Source organism: Limulus polyphemus, unplaced genomic scaffold (genome assembly GCF_000517525.1).
Source record: "Limulus polyphemus unplaced genomic scaffold, Limulus_polyphemus-2.1.2 Scaffold1599, whole genome shotgun sequence".
Lineage (NCBI taxonomy): Eukaryota > Metazoa > Arthropoda > Merostomata > Xiphosura > Limulidae > Limulus > Limulus polyphemus.
The window spans coordinates 1-17,996 of record NW_013667209.1 but is presented as its reverse complement, the minus strand read 5'-3'; the positions used below and the strand labels follow the sequence as shown (position 1 = coordinate 17,996).

Here is a 17,996-nt window from a genome sequence, read left to right as displayed (position 1 = left end):
AGAAAGTTAAAGAAAAAGCTTCGTGGCAATGGCAATTTACTGGAATTTTATCGCTATTCAACTATGGTTTCTAGGATAAACAGGGCTGGGCGTAGCTAGTAGTTAGTGTGCAAAGACTGTGGATCCGAGAATTCATGATTCGTGCTGCACTGCCACAAAAGCGCGCTCCGCACTTCGTAGCTGTGGGTGTGCGATATTAAATCCGTTCAAATATCATTCTTTGGTCAGACAAGAGTAGTCCAGAAGCTCGCAGTGGGTGTTGTTAACCAGTTAACTTCCCTCTAGTCTATCAGTTAAATATAAAGGACGGCTATTCGCAGATAGCCTTTAAGTAGCTTCAAGCGAAAAGTCTAAAACAAACAAATCTATGCTAATATCAGGTAGGTCACGCAAATGTAACGAACAAGGGTCAGCTAGTAAGCAAGACAAGCATTTTGGCGAACAACGAGAAAAATGAATCCAAGAAGTTTATACAACACTCGAATTAACAACATATTTGTTTGTTCTGAACAAAGAATATTTAGTTACTTATGAATTGCATTCTAGTAGTAAGATATTTTAAAAAGACAAATTAGAAACTACACTGGCTATAAAAAAAGATGGTACAATTTCACTCGTGCTAAATCATCTAAAAAACAAACTTCAACAGTACAGTGTTAGTTTATCTGAGGGGGTATAACACAAAAATAAATATATGTACAAAAAGAAACAGAAACAATACATTATGTATATCCTAAAAACAGTTTTTCCACCTCGTGCTCTTTGATAAATACTCATCTATTTCGTAGTTTATCTGCAGATTAACTTCTACTGAAATTATCTTCTATTTTAATATTTGCCCTTCCTCCTGATAGCTCAACCCCCCCCCCCCCCGGTGGTTCAGCGACAAGTCTGAGGACTAATAATGTTAATCATTGGTGGGCAGAGCACAAATTGCCCAACAAACAACAAATCGTTATATCAGTTCACACAGTGGCATCCTCACCATTATATAAGAGATAAATTACTTTGTTTAATTAAGGATGACTAGATGTGGACGGAACAAATGCATAAAATGTCCCGAACATGCTCGTCCTTTCAGCAGTGGGGGCGTTATAATGTTACGACCAATCCCACTATTCGTTGGTAAAAGAGTAGCCCAAAAGTTGGCGGTAAGTGGTGTTGACTAGCTGTTTTCCCTCTAGTCTATCACTGCTAAATTATGGACGGCCAGCGCAGACAGTCCTCGAGTAGCTTCGCGCGAAATTCAAGACAAAAAAAAATAAGCACCAAATTTTTAAATCGTTTTGCTCTTGAAATTATTTGAATGGCAATATCCATTCGTCTGAAGTATTTTTTCATACTAAACTCAATAGATGTACTTAAACATATAAGATTTAATCGCATTTTATAAGAGCGCTTTGGATATGCCGGTGCATTGGTTTGTGGCTGCAGATGGTATCCAGACGCCATGTATGATATGTTTAACTCCTACATGTTTTGTTCACGATTAATTTTCGACCATTCAAAGTTCAATGCCACGAAGAATGAACTTATGGCTGGAAGAACAGGTCACAGCCCCTTTTGAAGAAAAAATACTTTTTAAGTGAGGCTATTAAACGTTGCAGATCAAAAGACACAGCATTTCGAACAAAGAAGCTTTCAATGTCCTATGGAAGTGGGAAAACATACACTAAAGAGCGCTTAGCAGAGCAAAGACACCTGAATAGCACTCAAAACCAATTCAAAGCAACACCCTCACCTGTAAAAATAACGGGTGTAATTTATAAAGAGAGCCCTCTCACATAAAAAGCTATTTCGATATAGTCGGGCATATTTTCTGGTACCACTAACTGGATAATATACAATAATGTTAAGTTGATGAAGGTAAACGAACAAAATGTTCCCAAATTTTCAAAAACATTTTAAAGGCAACCGTTCTTTACATGGGAAGGAACTTGAAATAATGGCAATCCCATTCAACAGTTCGCCCATCAATGCGGCTCTAATTGATTTGTTTGCTTTTGATCTCTTTAAATGTGGTCTTTGAAGCCGATGTCCATGTTTAATGGAAGGTCTGTAAAAATTTGTCAAGATGTATAGGCTTTGTTTACCCTCGCCGTCTTTTGCAGTTACGGTTTCTGGCAGTATTACGTAATTGTGGACATCAGAATAAACAAGATCGACAATGGACAGGCAATATTCATCTCAGTGGTGTAATCGGAGGTAAACGCAAGTAATGGACGTTTACCTATTTCTAATTTTGAGTGATATAGAGTTTACCCACTTCACATTATTTCAGATAGCATTTCACATACTTTATGGTTGAATCTAGACAAATATCTAAAACTTAGCCACATCTCACTTTAAAATTTAGGTGATTAGCTATCAAATCCACTTGGAAAAAATAGAAATTTACAGAAAAATAGGTAAAATCATTCTCAAATAATTTTTATCTTATGATAAAGTAAGAACATTATATGCTAATAATCCAATCACAAAACAGATACAATGATAAACCTAAGTTACTATCATGGACTGACGCATCAAACAACGGATTTTACTCACTTTTTTATTTGCCACTACATCACTTAACCATGGTACAAAATATGATTTATACTAATTATTCACCAAATTTTTTCAAAAAAAGATCAAAGATTTATAGCTTGCATTTCATACTTTTAGTTGGTCTAATGAACTATTTCTTTTTAGTTTCTTACCATCTGTACATTACAAAAGCATTTGCCACAACTCTTCAATAACATAACTCCATCAAATCCAAAACGTTAACCGTCACTATGGATGCAATTATAATAGAAACAACAATAATTACTTTAGGTATATTCGAATACAACATAAACCATATAGAAAATAAACATTGCTTGTGAAATATAAAATCTTTTTTTTTTTTTACTACCAGGCAGGTAATACTATGTTTCAAACTGATAATGTCCGAGGATTTCGTTGTCGAACACGTATTACCATTTTTTTTTGTCTTAGTCACATATCATGCTTTATCTGTTCCTCACAAATTGCGCTATATATTTAGAGAGAATTAACAGCCATTGCTTTTAATCGGCATTCGTACTGTTGTCACAAAAATCCCCTTGGTCTAAATCACCATATTTGTTTCATCTAGATTAGAAATATTAACACTAAAAGCCTCTTATTTTTATTACCGAAAAGAGTCATGTAGCCCATGACTTTAGTTTGTACCAATTCTTTGTTCGTGTTTCCTATAGCGAAGGAGCCGATAAATAATCAAATTACAAAAGCCCTTAACGTTTGTTGGTAGCGGTTAACTTATCTAACAAATCACTGTGCCATTGAATCACGGTACAGGAGGGGTTCCAAATATATTAAAAACACAACCTTTTCTCAAACTTCATTGGAATTTAAATTGAATCAGGCTTCTCACGAGAGTTTCACGTGACTTTCATTTTCCTTTGTAACCGTACCTCAATTCTCTCCTGAGTAATGATGCCATTGTGTTCTGGTAAAGGTACAATACTAGTCCAAGAAAACAAATAATGGAAGAAGAATTTCACAAAACAGTTGATTGTAAAACATCAATAAAAACGAAATATTCTGGACTTGGGCTAGTTTCCTCTTTTCACAAACAAGAAGTGTAGAATAATAGATATAATATGTTATCCGATTTATTTTTAACTGGACAACCTCGTACCAATTATTTTAAAAACTGTTCCACGAATATCCATTTATATATATATATATATATATATTTGTGTATGTGTGTTAGAGAGAGAGAAAGGAGAAAGACAGCTCCACCAAGATGGACAATTAGGCCTTCGCTAAAATAATTATGAAGAGTTTAAAACGCAACCATTTATTGCCTATTTCACTTTGATAATGAGGCTTTGCTATTGTATGAACTTGCCTGTTTGAAATTAAGCACAAAGCTACACAATGGGCTATCTGTGCTCTGCCAAACACGGGTATTTAAACCCGATTTCTAGCGTTGTAACTTCGCAGGCATACCACTACCACTGGGGGACATTGTATGAAGACATTAAATATAGTATGTATTACAAAACAAAATCTATCTATCAAACAGATTCAAGGTTTCCAAATATAGTCAACAGGCTCGAATATTTTATATTTTCTAACAAACATTTATTGCAGTTATATCAGATCAAGCAACAAACCTGTTGTTCTTTTTTTATTAACAAGTTCTGCTATGCCCGGCATAGTCAGGTGGTTAGGGAGCTCGACTCTTAATCTGCGGACGCTGGTTCGAATCCCCCATCCCACCAAACATGCTCTCCCTTTCAGCCGTGGGGGCGTTATAATGTGACGGTCAATCCCACTATTCGTTGGTAAAAGAGTAGCCTAAGAGTGGTGATGACTAGCTGCCTTCCCTCTAGTCTTACACTGCTAAATTAGGGACGGCTAGCGCAGATAGCCCTCGTGTAACTTTGCGTGAAATTCAAAAACAAACAACCAAATCATAAGATTTTAATAATCCATTGTTGTGTGTACAACATAATGTGTAAAACAATAATGAATCACATTTTAAATCATGGTTTCCTTTGCATATCAAATCTCTTAATATCTACATCCATATACCTCTGTGTTGATAATTATCAGCGCATTCTAAATCTTTTTTAACTTCAAATCTGAGTTTGTCGTTACGGGGTTAATTCACCTATATCTCTATACTCCGTAAAGTGCGCCGCTAGGGACTATTTTATATTTATTTTGTTTATTTAAGCGCAATGCTGCACAATCTGCGCTGTGCCCACATCAAGAATCTAAACCTCGAATTTTAGTGTTAAAAACAATCATTTTACCACTGAACCGCCGATTGGCGATATTTTTATGGTCAAATATATTTGAAAAACAAAATGACAGTGTTTATTTTTTGTTATAAATCCTTAACATTCTTTAATCTTTCTTAAAAGAAGATTTCTAAATCATGTGAAAAAACAACAACTTCGGTTTTTCCTCTTAGTTCCTCTAATATTTAATATTTCTCAAGATAGGACAAAGACAAAAATATTAGACTGATAAATATAAAATTATCAACGTACATAATTTTATCCAACTAAGTTCCAACGAGAGTTTATTTAGTACTAGTCACAATCACGACTTTACTGGCTATCTATATTGAACACAGGATTATTAGCTGGTTGTCAGACCTAAGAACTTGCTAGCTGGCTTCCTGTATACGCCAATGGTTTACTGAAAGGCATCTGGTTTATTAACTTTATGGATCGCTGGCTATAAGAAGATCTATTTTCTGAAGAAGATCGACATTCTGAAAGGTAGGGTTAGTTCAGAATATTGATCCTTAACAAGCATGCGCGATGAACTGGCCAAGTTCAGGTGGTTTGGTATGATTATCGATAAATTATACTGATATATTGTAAATGTGTACGAAGTCATTAATAATATGTTCAATTTACTTTTTTTTTCGAATTATTTCTGCAAACTTATGGGCAAGAACACCTAGTGAACAAAAATCACTTTCTAGGTACTTATGGAAAAGAAAAACTTTTTGGTGTCGAAAAAAACAACAACCTCTGACACTAAGTCTAAATTGAGAATCTCAAGCCTGCTTTTACTCCTGTACTGTGAATCCCTAATTTTACTAAATGAGAGTCATAACAATTGTAAGCAACAACAAAACACACATTATAATCTATATTGAAAACGTCTACTAGTTAATTTTAACTTGATATTTAGAACATAATGACGCGAGTATAACAAATTGGCCAAAAGCATTTCTTTTGTTCCCCAGTAAATATGAAGACTTATAACGCTAGATGCTGGGTTTCGATACTCGTGGTGGACAAGCAAACATAACCCATTGTGTAGTTTTGCCCTTAACAACAAACAAAATCTCAATCAGATATTCGGCAACACACCAATATCTCATAAGTTGCCAATTTTCTTATATTTTACGGGCAAAGAAAAGTTTTACTGCCTAATCAAGTAATAAAATTTATGTTTGCAAATTAAAATGAATGGAATATCCAAATCCTTTCTTAGGTTAAGCTACCTATTCTATATGAGGGATCGTCTTCCTAACTCCCTGCATTCGTAGTTTACCTACAGAACTACATAACCTACAAATCAACGTATATAGTAAAAACATATATTTTCGTCACACTAGTGTTTGCATTAGGGCCGGCTCCAGTCGTTCCGTCAGAATTGGGTGGTAAGATATTTTTGTGGGGTAGAGGTAGAGTAGCGGTGTATTAGCACATTAGCGTTAAGCATTATAACTTGATTCCATTATATGTGTATGTTTACTTCCGTACAGTACTTTATATTAAAAGAGAGTCTAGTGCAAACCATTGATTCACGTTGTGTTTCACTGGCTGGATATCCCTGTCCCAGTGACAGGACACTAGTGGAAAGTTTTGTTGTTAAAAAAAAAGCATGAGGGATCGAGGGGGAGAAAAAACTGCGCCCTTACGTTTAAAGTATAGGTAAGCTCAAAAATTTCCTACATTTCAACAATAATTATGGTGTCGGTGTGTAGTTAAAGCTGATTCAGGATGAATAACAAATTATGAAATTATATATGTAAAGCTTATTAGAGATATTTGTATTTTGTCCCAGTGGCAAAACATTTGACGGCTAATCAATGTTCCTTCCGTGCCTATGAGCACCTGAAAGTACTCTTAGAGACAGATAATGTACTACTACTTCTGTAGTCCACGCCCGTACAGAGAACACTGAATATAAGATATTTCACTGAGATTTCACAGCTCTATGGAACAGTACAAAGGGCGTAAAGGCTCTGTAGAGAAAGTTTATTGATAAAAATGTCTGCTCTCTTTCAAATCCATTAAAATCGGAATTTTGTCTTCAATCTTTTTTGAATGGCTTATTAACCCAATCTACCGGCTCTTGATATTTTTTCTACCAAAATCATTATTCAACATAAGTCTGTGTACGCGTGTGTCCACTTATAGCTGGCGAACCGCTGGGCCAATTATCAGTAAACTTGGCCTGTACCCTAAAGAATCACTATGGGGTTACACGGGAGGTCGGCCTTCGGATCTGACTCTATGTCACCCATCCCTTTCCCCCAAGGAACCCATATTTAATACCTTGACTTTTACAGCACTTTTAAAATATTTTTTATATCCTACTTACTATCATTATACTTTTGTCAGTAAAACTATATTATGATAATACTGTTTTGTGTTTCACGTGATTAGGACACTACTTAAACTAACCTACTTCAAAATAGTTATTCTAAAACTGATAATGATGGTTAAATTTGAAATGTATCGTTATACGTATTGCAAGTTTGAATGTATTAAGTTTGTTTCTTTTTTTGTCGTGACTCAAGAACGAAGTACATTATTTGCGTGTGTGTGTGTGTGATTAAAATGATGTTATTTTTTCAATAATTAAATTAAAGTTCGCTGTAAGTGAATCTATTACTAGTAACTAGTACAACCCTTTAAATATTGGGAAACAATCATTAGTGTTTAAAGTGGGTCGGAGCGCACCGACACTCAATTCCGGTAGGAAAACTGTGGGGCACGGTTATAAAAATGGTTATACCGTTAATAAAACTTTTGTATTCCCACAAAGTGTGTATACATTAACAGGAATCACATGATGCTACAAAAAGAATACACTTTCGATGCTACATAATGATATATCATAATTCATAAATTGTAAGACCTTTTCACATTATTGCATAATGTCACTTTCACAGAGTAGTGTATAGAGTTTTGTCGAAGAAAGGTACGTGTTTGCTCTTTATTTTATTAGTTTTGCTCATTTTAATCTTTTACTGTAAGCAGACCTACACAAAGACTAGAACTCACGTTAGATCTAGACCCTTGCTGCCTAGATCTGTAGGCCTAAGTATGAAAAAATCCACCTATTAAGTTATACCTATCAGTGTTGCTTCTGGGATTTTTCTCAAGTAAGCTAAATCCCCACTGACTTCCAGAAAGTGGGCTATCCATGTAATGAAATAGGTATCAACTTCGCGAGTCATAAAAGCATAACATGATCAAGTAACTTTTATTTGAAGAAACAATAAATTGAATCATTGCAATGTTTCATTTGTGTATGCACTCAAAATGTCTTCTCATTCCCTGATAAAACTTGCACTGCAGTCTCATTCCCTGATAAAACTTGCACTGCAGTCGCCTTCTCTGATAAAACTTGCACTGCAGTCGTCTTCACTGATAAAACTTGCACTGCAGTCGTCTTCTCTGATAAAACTTGCACTGCAGTCGTCTTTTCTGATAAAACTTACACTGCAGTCGTCTTCTCTGATCAAACTTCCACTGCAGTCGTCTTCTCTGATCAAACTTCCACTGCAGTCGTCTTCTCTGCGCCTTTTCCCTTTATTTATTTCTATTTTTTACATAGTTTTGATGGGAAAATGTAGCATTTTTTTTTTAATTAACTGCTTCTTGAACGTCTTCGGACTATTCGTTTTTTCTGTCATTTTCAATCATCGATATTCCATAATATTAAAGGAATCTCCCGCAAAATCAAGTGACGTCATAACGCACCCAATCACATTATTTTGCATATCCAAATGAGCTAGTTACTCTTTTGAATTTTCTGGTTACGATCGAGATCTATCATTACGAAGGGCGGGCGCATACGAATAATTAAAATGAGTACTTCTTTTTCTTTTTCTTTTTTTGCATGAATTAGTACGCAGGCAAACGATTATTTCGCACCAGTGGCAATCAAAATAGTGTAAAAACGCGAATTACGCGTTTTAGAAGCAACACTGCCTATGCTTATTACATATTATTAAATTAATTTTGATAAAATAGATCTAGTATCTAGTAAAATGTTTTAACTGTAGGTCAGTGCATAGGAATTACCTTGTTTCATTCTTCTGACTTTGTTCCGTAGTCACTAGCCTGATACTATAAACAATTTTAAGAAATAGGTTTGATATGGAATTTACAAGGCGTCGAATGTTTTGTACTGTCTGAGGTCATGGCTTAAAATGAATTTATTTATCCCAAAATAAGTTATCCTTGTGAAAATGTAATCGTAATGATAAAAAGGAGTTAATTGAACAGAAAATTGCAGAAGAAATAATTATACAAAACAAATGGATAGCCCATACCCTCCTCAGCTGTGCCAGCCACTGGGGGTTCAATGAAGAGCCTCTATTGGGTATTTGCTTTTAGTTATTTGATAATCATAAAATCAATTTCACTTTAATCCTTGACAATAATAGGATGATGGTAATGTTACAGCTTATACTTGGTGAAGGTAACGAATACTATATAACTAACAGGTTTATCTAACTACGGGAGTAGCCACCATTGTATTGTAATATGAGGGTAGTCTTTTCTATTATATATATTTGTGTGTGTGTGTTTACTACACAAAACAAGCAGAGGTGGAGCCCACGGAATAAAGCTGCTTAGTAACAATGCTTAACAAAAGAAACTTGATTCAGAACTATTTATTCTGTTATAAAGCAAGGGAACAAATACGGATCTAAATACGCGTTCCGTCTTTGTCTTTTCTTTATATCACAAGTAAAACCTACTTTCAACATTAATTTTCAATACAGCCACCCACGTTCAAACTAGCGTGGGCACTTCGTACTTGGTATACTGTATCTCTCTGTTAAAGGACCTAGATTTCATTGAGTTTCATATATAATCTCATACACTATGTAGAAATTTCAAAATACAGTTGTGCGATCTCCATTGTTTTTTATGTCAACAGGATCCCTTCCCCTCCTTTATTTTTTTTATAAAGGCGCAGTATTTTGTTTCCTTTATTTTCTTTGAAACTGTAAGTTGTCTAGATGTTCATTGTCTGAATGCTATTTTTAAATACTAAAAAAAATCAAAAAAAATCTATCATTATTATCATCAGGAGTGGCTTGAAAAGATTTAGCCTCTCCAAATACACTGTCCCTCGCTGGGCGTTATTCTCACCAACTTAAAATATTTTTCAAAACATGTGAAGAGAACGAAAGAGTGTGTATGTGAGAGTTTATTATTTTAGGATCGCAAAGTGATTCTTCCCAATTGTGCAACCCTTCACCGCACATGACATAATTGTTTACCCAAACAAAAGACTCAATCGCCGCCCATGTCCTTGATAAAAATAAAAAAAAGGTCATTGTAGAACAGGCAAATACTGCTGAATACACCAAAAGGGAAAATTACGTAGCAATTCATTTGTACCACTCAGGGGGTATGCGCTTGTTTAGGGGTTTTTGAAACTAAAATAAACAAACTAATTTTTAAAACTTACGTAGCAATTCATTTGTTTCACTCAGGGTTAAATCACTCTATAATGGTTTTTAAACCTAAAATAAATAAACCTATTATTTAAAATTAGGCAGCAATTAATTTTTTTCACTCAGAGGTTTGTTCGTTTGTTTGTTTTTTAATTTCGCGCAATGCTACTAGAGGGCTATCTGTGCTAGTTGTCCCTAATGTAGCAGTCAACATCACCCACTGCCAAATCTTGGGCCACTTTTTTTTCTTTTACCAACGAATAGCGGGAGTGTACCGTCACATTATAACACACACACACACACCACGTCTGAAAGAGCAGTGACGAGGATTCGAACCCATAAATTGCGAATTAAGTGCCCTAAACACCAGGACGTTCACTTCGATGAATACACTTTTTAAGGGTTTTAAAATCAATATAAACAATAGTATAACTATAGCAAAATGCGTTTCTTATCATTTTAAAATTCATTTGTGATGATTTTAGCATGTATTTTCGTTTATGACATCACGTAACTGCGGCCAATAAGACCGAACTAGTATTTTAAAGTTACTTCTTTGAAATAAAAATTGATATATTGCGTGTGTGTGTGTTTGCTGGCTGAGCTCAAAATATTACAACTGAATTACCTTTAGTTACGAACTTTTTAACTCCTTGTTTCTTAATAGTGGTCAAAATTTTGTATTTAAGTTCATTATACGAAGATTGGCAACTCTACTTCAATTAATATCAACTTCAGGTCAGAGCAAGCTACCAACTTAACGCGAAACTAAATATCAACCCGGTAATTAATATCGCTAATTAAATATACTTTCCTTACGTTCTTATTTATAAATGTTTGTTTGTTTGGAATTAAGCACAAAGCTACACAACGGGCTTTCTGTGCCCTGCCCACCACGGGTATCGAAACGCGGTTTCTGGCGTTGTAAGTCCGCGGACATGCCGCTGTGCCACTGGGGCATAAATACTAGAATGCATTGTTTCATCAGTTCAGTAATCTCGCTGATAACGATATTTTCGGCCGTAAACCCAATAACATTTCATGAGGTTCGGCCAGCTTAGGAGATTTAGGTTAGCCTTTTCTGCATATATTCAGCTAACAATGCAAAGCAATCTGTATAATAAAAGTATGATAATAGAAATTGAAATGAAAAATAATAAAATTAGATATATTAAACATTATAACCAATATTTACTTATGGAACACACAAAAACTAGTGGTTGGATTGACGTACCGTCGTAAATTTTCTAATATTGTTATTACTCAAGTAGTAGGCGTGGCACAAACATATATTTCTCAATATCCGTCCAGCATTTATTAAGTAAAGTACTTGAATTTAGTATACTGTTGCTGTTATTTATACTTTAACGAAAGTTAAAAGATATTGTTTAAGCGCCAAGCTGCACAATGGGCTATTTGCATAGATTGAACCCCGGATTTTTGCGTTATAAGCCCTCACGAAGCTTACCGCTGAACCATCAGGAGGACACTTAAAAAGGTAAAATCAAAATAATAACCCATTTAAATTTTATGCAAAGTAAAAATTTTGATCTTTTATGCAATACAACACCATTGAAAAAAGCGTTATTTTGATTACCGAAATGTTTAATAACCATTAAATTGTAAAATTTTTCGTAACGTCTAAGCTCTGACTCTAGATCTCTGACAAATCAGGTACCTTTATTAACAGCTAGGAAATTATAACTTGTGATTCAGTACTGCTGGTATCTATCTCAACTGTATATAACTGTTTATTTGATTTTTAGCCTTTCCCATAAAGTTTGACAAAGGATCTTTAGATCTTCCAGATAGGCTCTTGAGCTCAACAGAATATAAGAAAAGAAAAAAAAATGAAAGAGTTGTAGGGAAGGCCCAAAATTAGTGGATCAAGGGGAGTTCTCAATTTACTTGCAAATTGTCAGTAACATATAAAAATCTGTTCAAAATGATCTACATTAAAATTTTGGAAAATTTAAAACTGAGGTCCCCATATGGGGGTCAAAGTGATTTGGGGGCTATTAATAGCTGGATCCGTGAATTTATATGAGAATTAAGATGGATATATACGTGATGGTTTAAAATAAATATACGCGCTTAGATTTTCACGAATGTTCATACTGAGACTACCAAATGGGCGACGAACGGTTTTGTGAGCTCTTACTGGATGCATTTTGGAAATTTTAAAACTAGAGCCTCCACATAAGAAGATCAAAGGGATTTGGGGATCTCATGATTCATTACACTTATTTACTTACATACCGACAATACCGCACCTTAGACAGAACACGGATAACCATATCTCAAGCTTGGGTTTCACAATTCTAAGTAACTATAGAAAAAAGCTTATGCTATCCTAACAAATAAGGTTTATTGATAAAAAATACACTGTTCTATTTGACATCCATTACAATCGTATTTAACCCTGTACCTTTTTTTGGATAGCTTATTCACCCAACCCTTCCTTCTTATTATTTTTTATATAAATTATAATATGGTGTTAATACCTTGATTTTAACAGCAGTTCTAGTTTATTTCTTCAACCCTAGTTACCATCACTATGCTTTTGTAAACAACAGTACACCATAATATTACTGTTCTTTTACTCGATTAGGACTAAACATATTGACGAAACGTTATTTATTTAATACGTATGTTGTTGTTTAACTTATGTATATAATTTAAATCTATTTACTGAACCTATTAATCTACTTCCTTTTTATGCAACATATTTTTTATTGAAACCGATGGCCATATATGTATTTTGAAATGTTGACATAAAGTACATAAAATACACAACGTTTTGTCAAACTATTTGATGACAGGCGAAGCGAATTTGACGAAACGCTATATGTGTACGTGTGTGTGTATTACTTTTTAGTTACAATTCTGTTTGTATAAAGAAAGATGTTTTACATTTTAGCAGGATTTTTTTTTTCGGGAGTGTTCTTTCTCATGATTTCAACTAGTTAGGTAGCATGTCTGACTCGCAATAACATTCTATACACAAGTAATTAACTTGACATTATTATAGTGAATATCTCCTAATAATCGCAGTCTCAGTGATATTTATCTGTAGTAGCTTAATGTAGGCTTTCTCAAGATGTGCTTCTTTTAGGTATGGATATAACCGTAAACTAATTATAATTTTAGAATATGAATGTCAAAAGTAAAATTTCTGATATATTTTGTGATTTAATGTGTAAATTATAATCTCCTGATGAAGGCATAAGGCGAAATACTGAGCAATAAAGAATTTTTATTTTACTGGGGTTGTTGTCTTAAAGTACTCAAAGACGTGCATCTATTGTCTTCGGGGTTTAGATTATGATGATTTTACTCTCACGTATAACGCCATCTTCTGGCTGCTATTATTTTAGTTATTGATCATGGTTCAATTATTTAAATCAAACAGTAAATATTATAGTTATAATACAGTGTTTCGCTGGTTACCGATGATCAGCTTGATCTATAGAGGCTGGAAACCCTTCTCAAACAATCTTTATGTTTATGAACTTGTATTCTCTAAACAGAAACTGGAGTCTCATAGAGATAGTTGGACCCTCATCTGAAAGACGTGCATTGTTATTTAATATCCAATGTCATTTCGTAACCACCATGACTCATTAAGCAAGCCTTCAGAATCGGAACAGAGCATGAGTTCTGAACAGATCATAATTTCACTTTCTCTCCAGTTTTCATCTTACTTTCAAATGACTAAAAATTACAATAAAGAAAAGCCCTGAAGCAGACCTTGTTGTCTGTATGACTAGTAGTTCTCCAACGAATAGTATAGACTATTTTAATTACACTAAATCCATAGATGAAAGACTCTAAAAATAGAACAAACGATTTTAAATATTAGTTAGTTGTGTTTTATGTAAACGTTTTAATGAAAATGTTTAGAGGTTTGAGAAATTATGTAAATATATATCTCAAAACTGAAATTTTAAGTAAAGCTATGTGTCTGGTTAAAAAACATTCTAACACATTTTTATGTTATTACTTTGTAAATAACCTACTTAAGTCTTAACCTAACAAGGACAAAAATATATGATATATATATAGTTCCACTTTATTTATAGAAACAGAATTCAAAACTTATATATGACAGACACTCTATCAAACTCTACTCCCAAGCAGTATTTGTAGACCATGCTCGCCCTTTCAACCGTTATAAAGTTATGATCATACTCCCCAAGAACAGGTACATATGGTTAATTCTATTATGTGTATGTTTTGGTTATTAAATTAATATTTAAGTCAACTAAAAAAAAGGTTAAAAGAAGCCCTGTAATTTTTCAACTTGAGGAAATAAAATTATAAATGAACTCGTGCAAACCTTACTTTCCATAAACTTGAAATTCAAGACAGCGATGTGGTAATCGATTGAACATTTGGTCCAAGACTAAGCGTCTGTAACGCACGTATGTATGTTATTAATAGCAATACCACTAAATTATATTAATAAAATCTAATTTTCAATGTAGGCTTCACATGTTATTTTAAGCATACCATTTTATGTATGCAGTCTACAACAAAATACACAGTTGACTAACTTTCATTAACCAGATGAAACTCTATCATATAAGACCTACAGAGAAGAAGGTACTGCTAGTGCTACTGGTGAGGTAATAAACTATAGTATATATAACCTAAGACTAATTACTCTGAGTATATCTAAGCCTAAACACTGTGTAAACCACGTTTCTGCAACTTAATGTAAGGTTATAAAAAGTATATGATACTTACTTATTTTAACAACCACCCTCTCCGCCAGGAGCGCAGTCGTAGCGATTTTCTTATGGACTTTTACAAGTAAGGAAAGAATGAGAGAAGATGGCTGGCGTTTCTCTAACTTGGAGACTCTGAAAGACAAGATCAGGCAATGCTTCGATCTTGACGAACTACACTGCCCATGCGACTAAACCAGCATTAATACAGAAACGAGGCTCTAGTAATCGATATATATTCTCGCTGGCAGGGATTTCGGCATGTACTACTAACTTGCTCCTACAAACTACAGTATGCTTCGTTCAACGACACCTAGAAACACACACAATAACTAACCTGCTAAAACAACCTTGGTAAAATGTGTGCTTTGTTTCGAACAATAACAAACTTTCATAAAGATATATATATAGCCTCAAATCTCCATAATCTATTTTTTTTCCATTAGTAGTGGAAACACACACCCTTGGTACTTATACTAGAAAACATTTTCTAGTAAAATATAATTATCAAGAGTGAGCCTACAAACATTACGTTTTTTGATTGAATTGGTGTGACAGTTATAAGTATTTTATATTATTATTTGTTGAAATAGCACGTTCTAACTTCCGCCCATGTTTATTCAGAAGAACTTGGGGTTAATGTATTTAGCCCTATGTCTAATGGTTCTACACTGTATTATACCAATTTATTACTATAAATATTTGTCTGGAGACTGGAGTAATCTAGAAAGTCTAAAAAATGCGTGTTATTTACCAGATGTTTAATATAACTACTCAAAGTATAATAAAAGTATATAATCGAAAGAATACTACAAAAACTAGTTTCCTGTGTTTAGCCTAATTAAAGTCAGTAAGGATTTAAGTGTTCAGTGTTCGTTCATAAAGATACTAACAACTAAGTCAAATACAAGCAACTGCATCGATTCATCTGCAAAATGTTTTCACCCCTGAAGTACAATCTTTTCTTTTTCTATACTCAATAAGAGCTACTGTGAAAAATTAGATTTGCAGTGAAGTTACAAAGATGTTATTACAGTGTTTAAATCATTAGCGAATAAGAGTTGAGTGCAAGTTATACAATTCCTATAATGTTTCAAGTAAAAAATAATTTTAGAAAATTTTAATGAGCACTCATTTTCCAACTAAAATACCTGTTATGAATAACTTGAGAATTACTAAAACCCAGAACGCTGAAGGTAAAATTACGATAACAAGAAAATAACTGATATTGTATTACAAACTATTGTTAATAACTTTGTATGCGGCTATACGCCATGCTATTTTTATTGTAAATATTCTGTAAAAGAGATCATTTGAAGGAAGGGGAAGTTTAACCGGTAGAAACTATTCATATGCCTTGAATGATTACTTTTAGTGGAGAAAATGCTAGACTGAGAGACATGTATAAATCCAGCAGATATTTAAGAAAACTCCAGAATTATAATATATAAAGACACTAAAGCTGACAAAATCGTTATTATTCAAGTGTTTTCACACTGGAGTACAGAGAGAGAGAGGCGATAAGATATCTAGAGATTATTTGTTCGAGTAACGTATATGAATGTTATTCCAGAAAAAAAATAATTAAAAACAACAAATTCTTACACTCTATTCTTTGGATAATACTTTTTTTTTCTACTGAATGATAATTCTGATGGTATAAATCATACAAATAAATCCAACAGTTTTCATTACATATACTCACATACAAATTCTATATTATCAGAGACAGTTTATTGGATAACAATTGAGATAAAACGAGATTCAGAAAGACGGAAAATGAGTAAGTAATCAATATTAAGTTCATTAGCCATTTAAGTTTACCTGATTCGTCGTTATAAACGATTTATGGTACCTGTAAAAATGTTTCCACTACACAATTACGTACTTTTCGAAATTAACGTGAGCCTTAAGGAAAAGAAAATACATGTATTTGTTCTTCTGGAAGAAAAGAAGATACTAAAAAATTATGAAATAAATCGATTACTAAAGAATTTAATTTTAACTTTTAATAATTTACTGTATTACGACAGCAGATTTTAAGTGAATAATAAACCATATAAAATATATATAAGTTAATAACTGTTTTATAGCTCTACAATTCTATGAAAGGCGATATTTTCTTAATTTAGACACTTGTATTGTTTTTGGCCAGAAGGAGTTTATAATTTCAAGCGACAAGCGCATAGTTTAATGACTAGAATTTTCTTGAAAGTTTATGGAATGACTTTGTAACACGCGTGTTACACGTAAGCGTGATAAATGAGATAGTTGGTTGATTACTGAATCATATAATTAGTTAGTTCAGCGGTGTACACTTTGAGTTTGTGTTTTCAACGAACTAATAGATACGAGCAAGTACCATTATTTATATAAAAGAGAAAATTACGTATAACTTGTACTTGGGGAAATATAATGCTTTCGTTATCATTATGTGGACAAGATTTGCATTCTTTTTTTTACCGAATAATCTAATAGAACTCGCACAATAATAGAAACTGTTGCAACACTGGAATACAGGGTTGTAACTATTGGGAGAAGGATCAGTTCTCTTTGCCTGATAAGGCCATATTTTGCCTGGCAGATATAGCTTCTCTCACTTGCATACGTACTGCTTACTCCTTACTGAAAATTTAGAAAAGAAATATATCAATCGCCAATACAATAACATTTCAAATGACTTAACATTTTTATTATTTATTATTTATTAACAAAACTTCCTACAATCGTCTGCTTTTAACTGTTATTATAACAAAAACTAAACAATAATAAAATATTCACTTACAAAAATAAATTAATCACTAAAATCTAAACTAAACAGTCTTTTATATCATGGCATAGCACAAGATAACAGCCATCGGAAATGTACAACAAGATTATAACAGCAAGATCAAAGAAGCGCAAAGAAGCGTCAATACCAGAAGAAACAAAACTGCAATGGTAAATTCAAGGATCAAATGAGCCACATCTGTTTCTGTATCTGCTCAAGAATTACAACCTCAAACATCATTTACTCTGAAATGTGGAATAGGAGAACCTATCTGGTCTATACCTGTTAC

General features: G+C 33.5%; 1 protein-coding gene across 2 annotated transcripts in view; it reads right to left on the bottom strand.

Moving 5' to 3' along the window:
- The window catches only part of LOC106464253 (neurexin-1-like), a 178,019-nt gene extending 162,811 nt beyond the window's left edge, over positions 1-15,208 (bottom strand). For both annotated transcript variants that reach the window (XM_022391965.1, XM_022391966.1), the window contains exon 1: positions 14,957-15,208. The gene's annotated coding sequence lies outside the window, so the exon portion shown is untranslated. The remainder of the gene's footprint in view (positions 1-14,956) is intronic.
- Between the last annotated feature and the right edge of the window lie 2,788 nt (positions 15,209-17,996).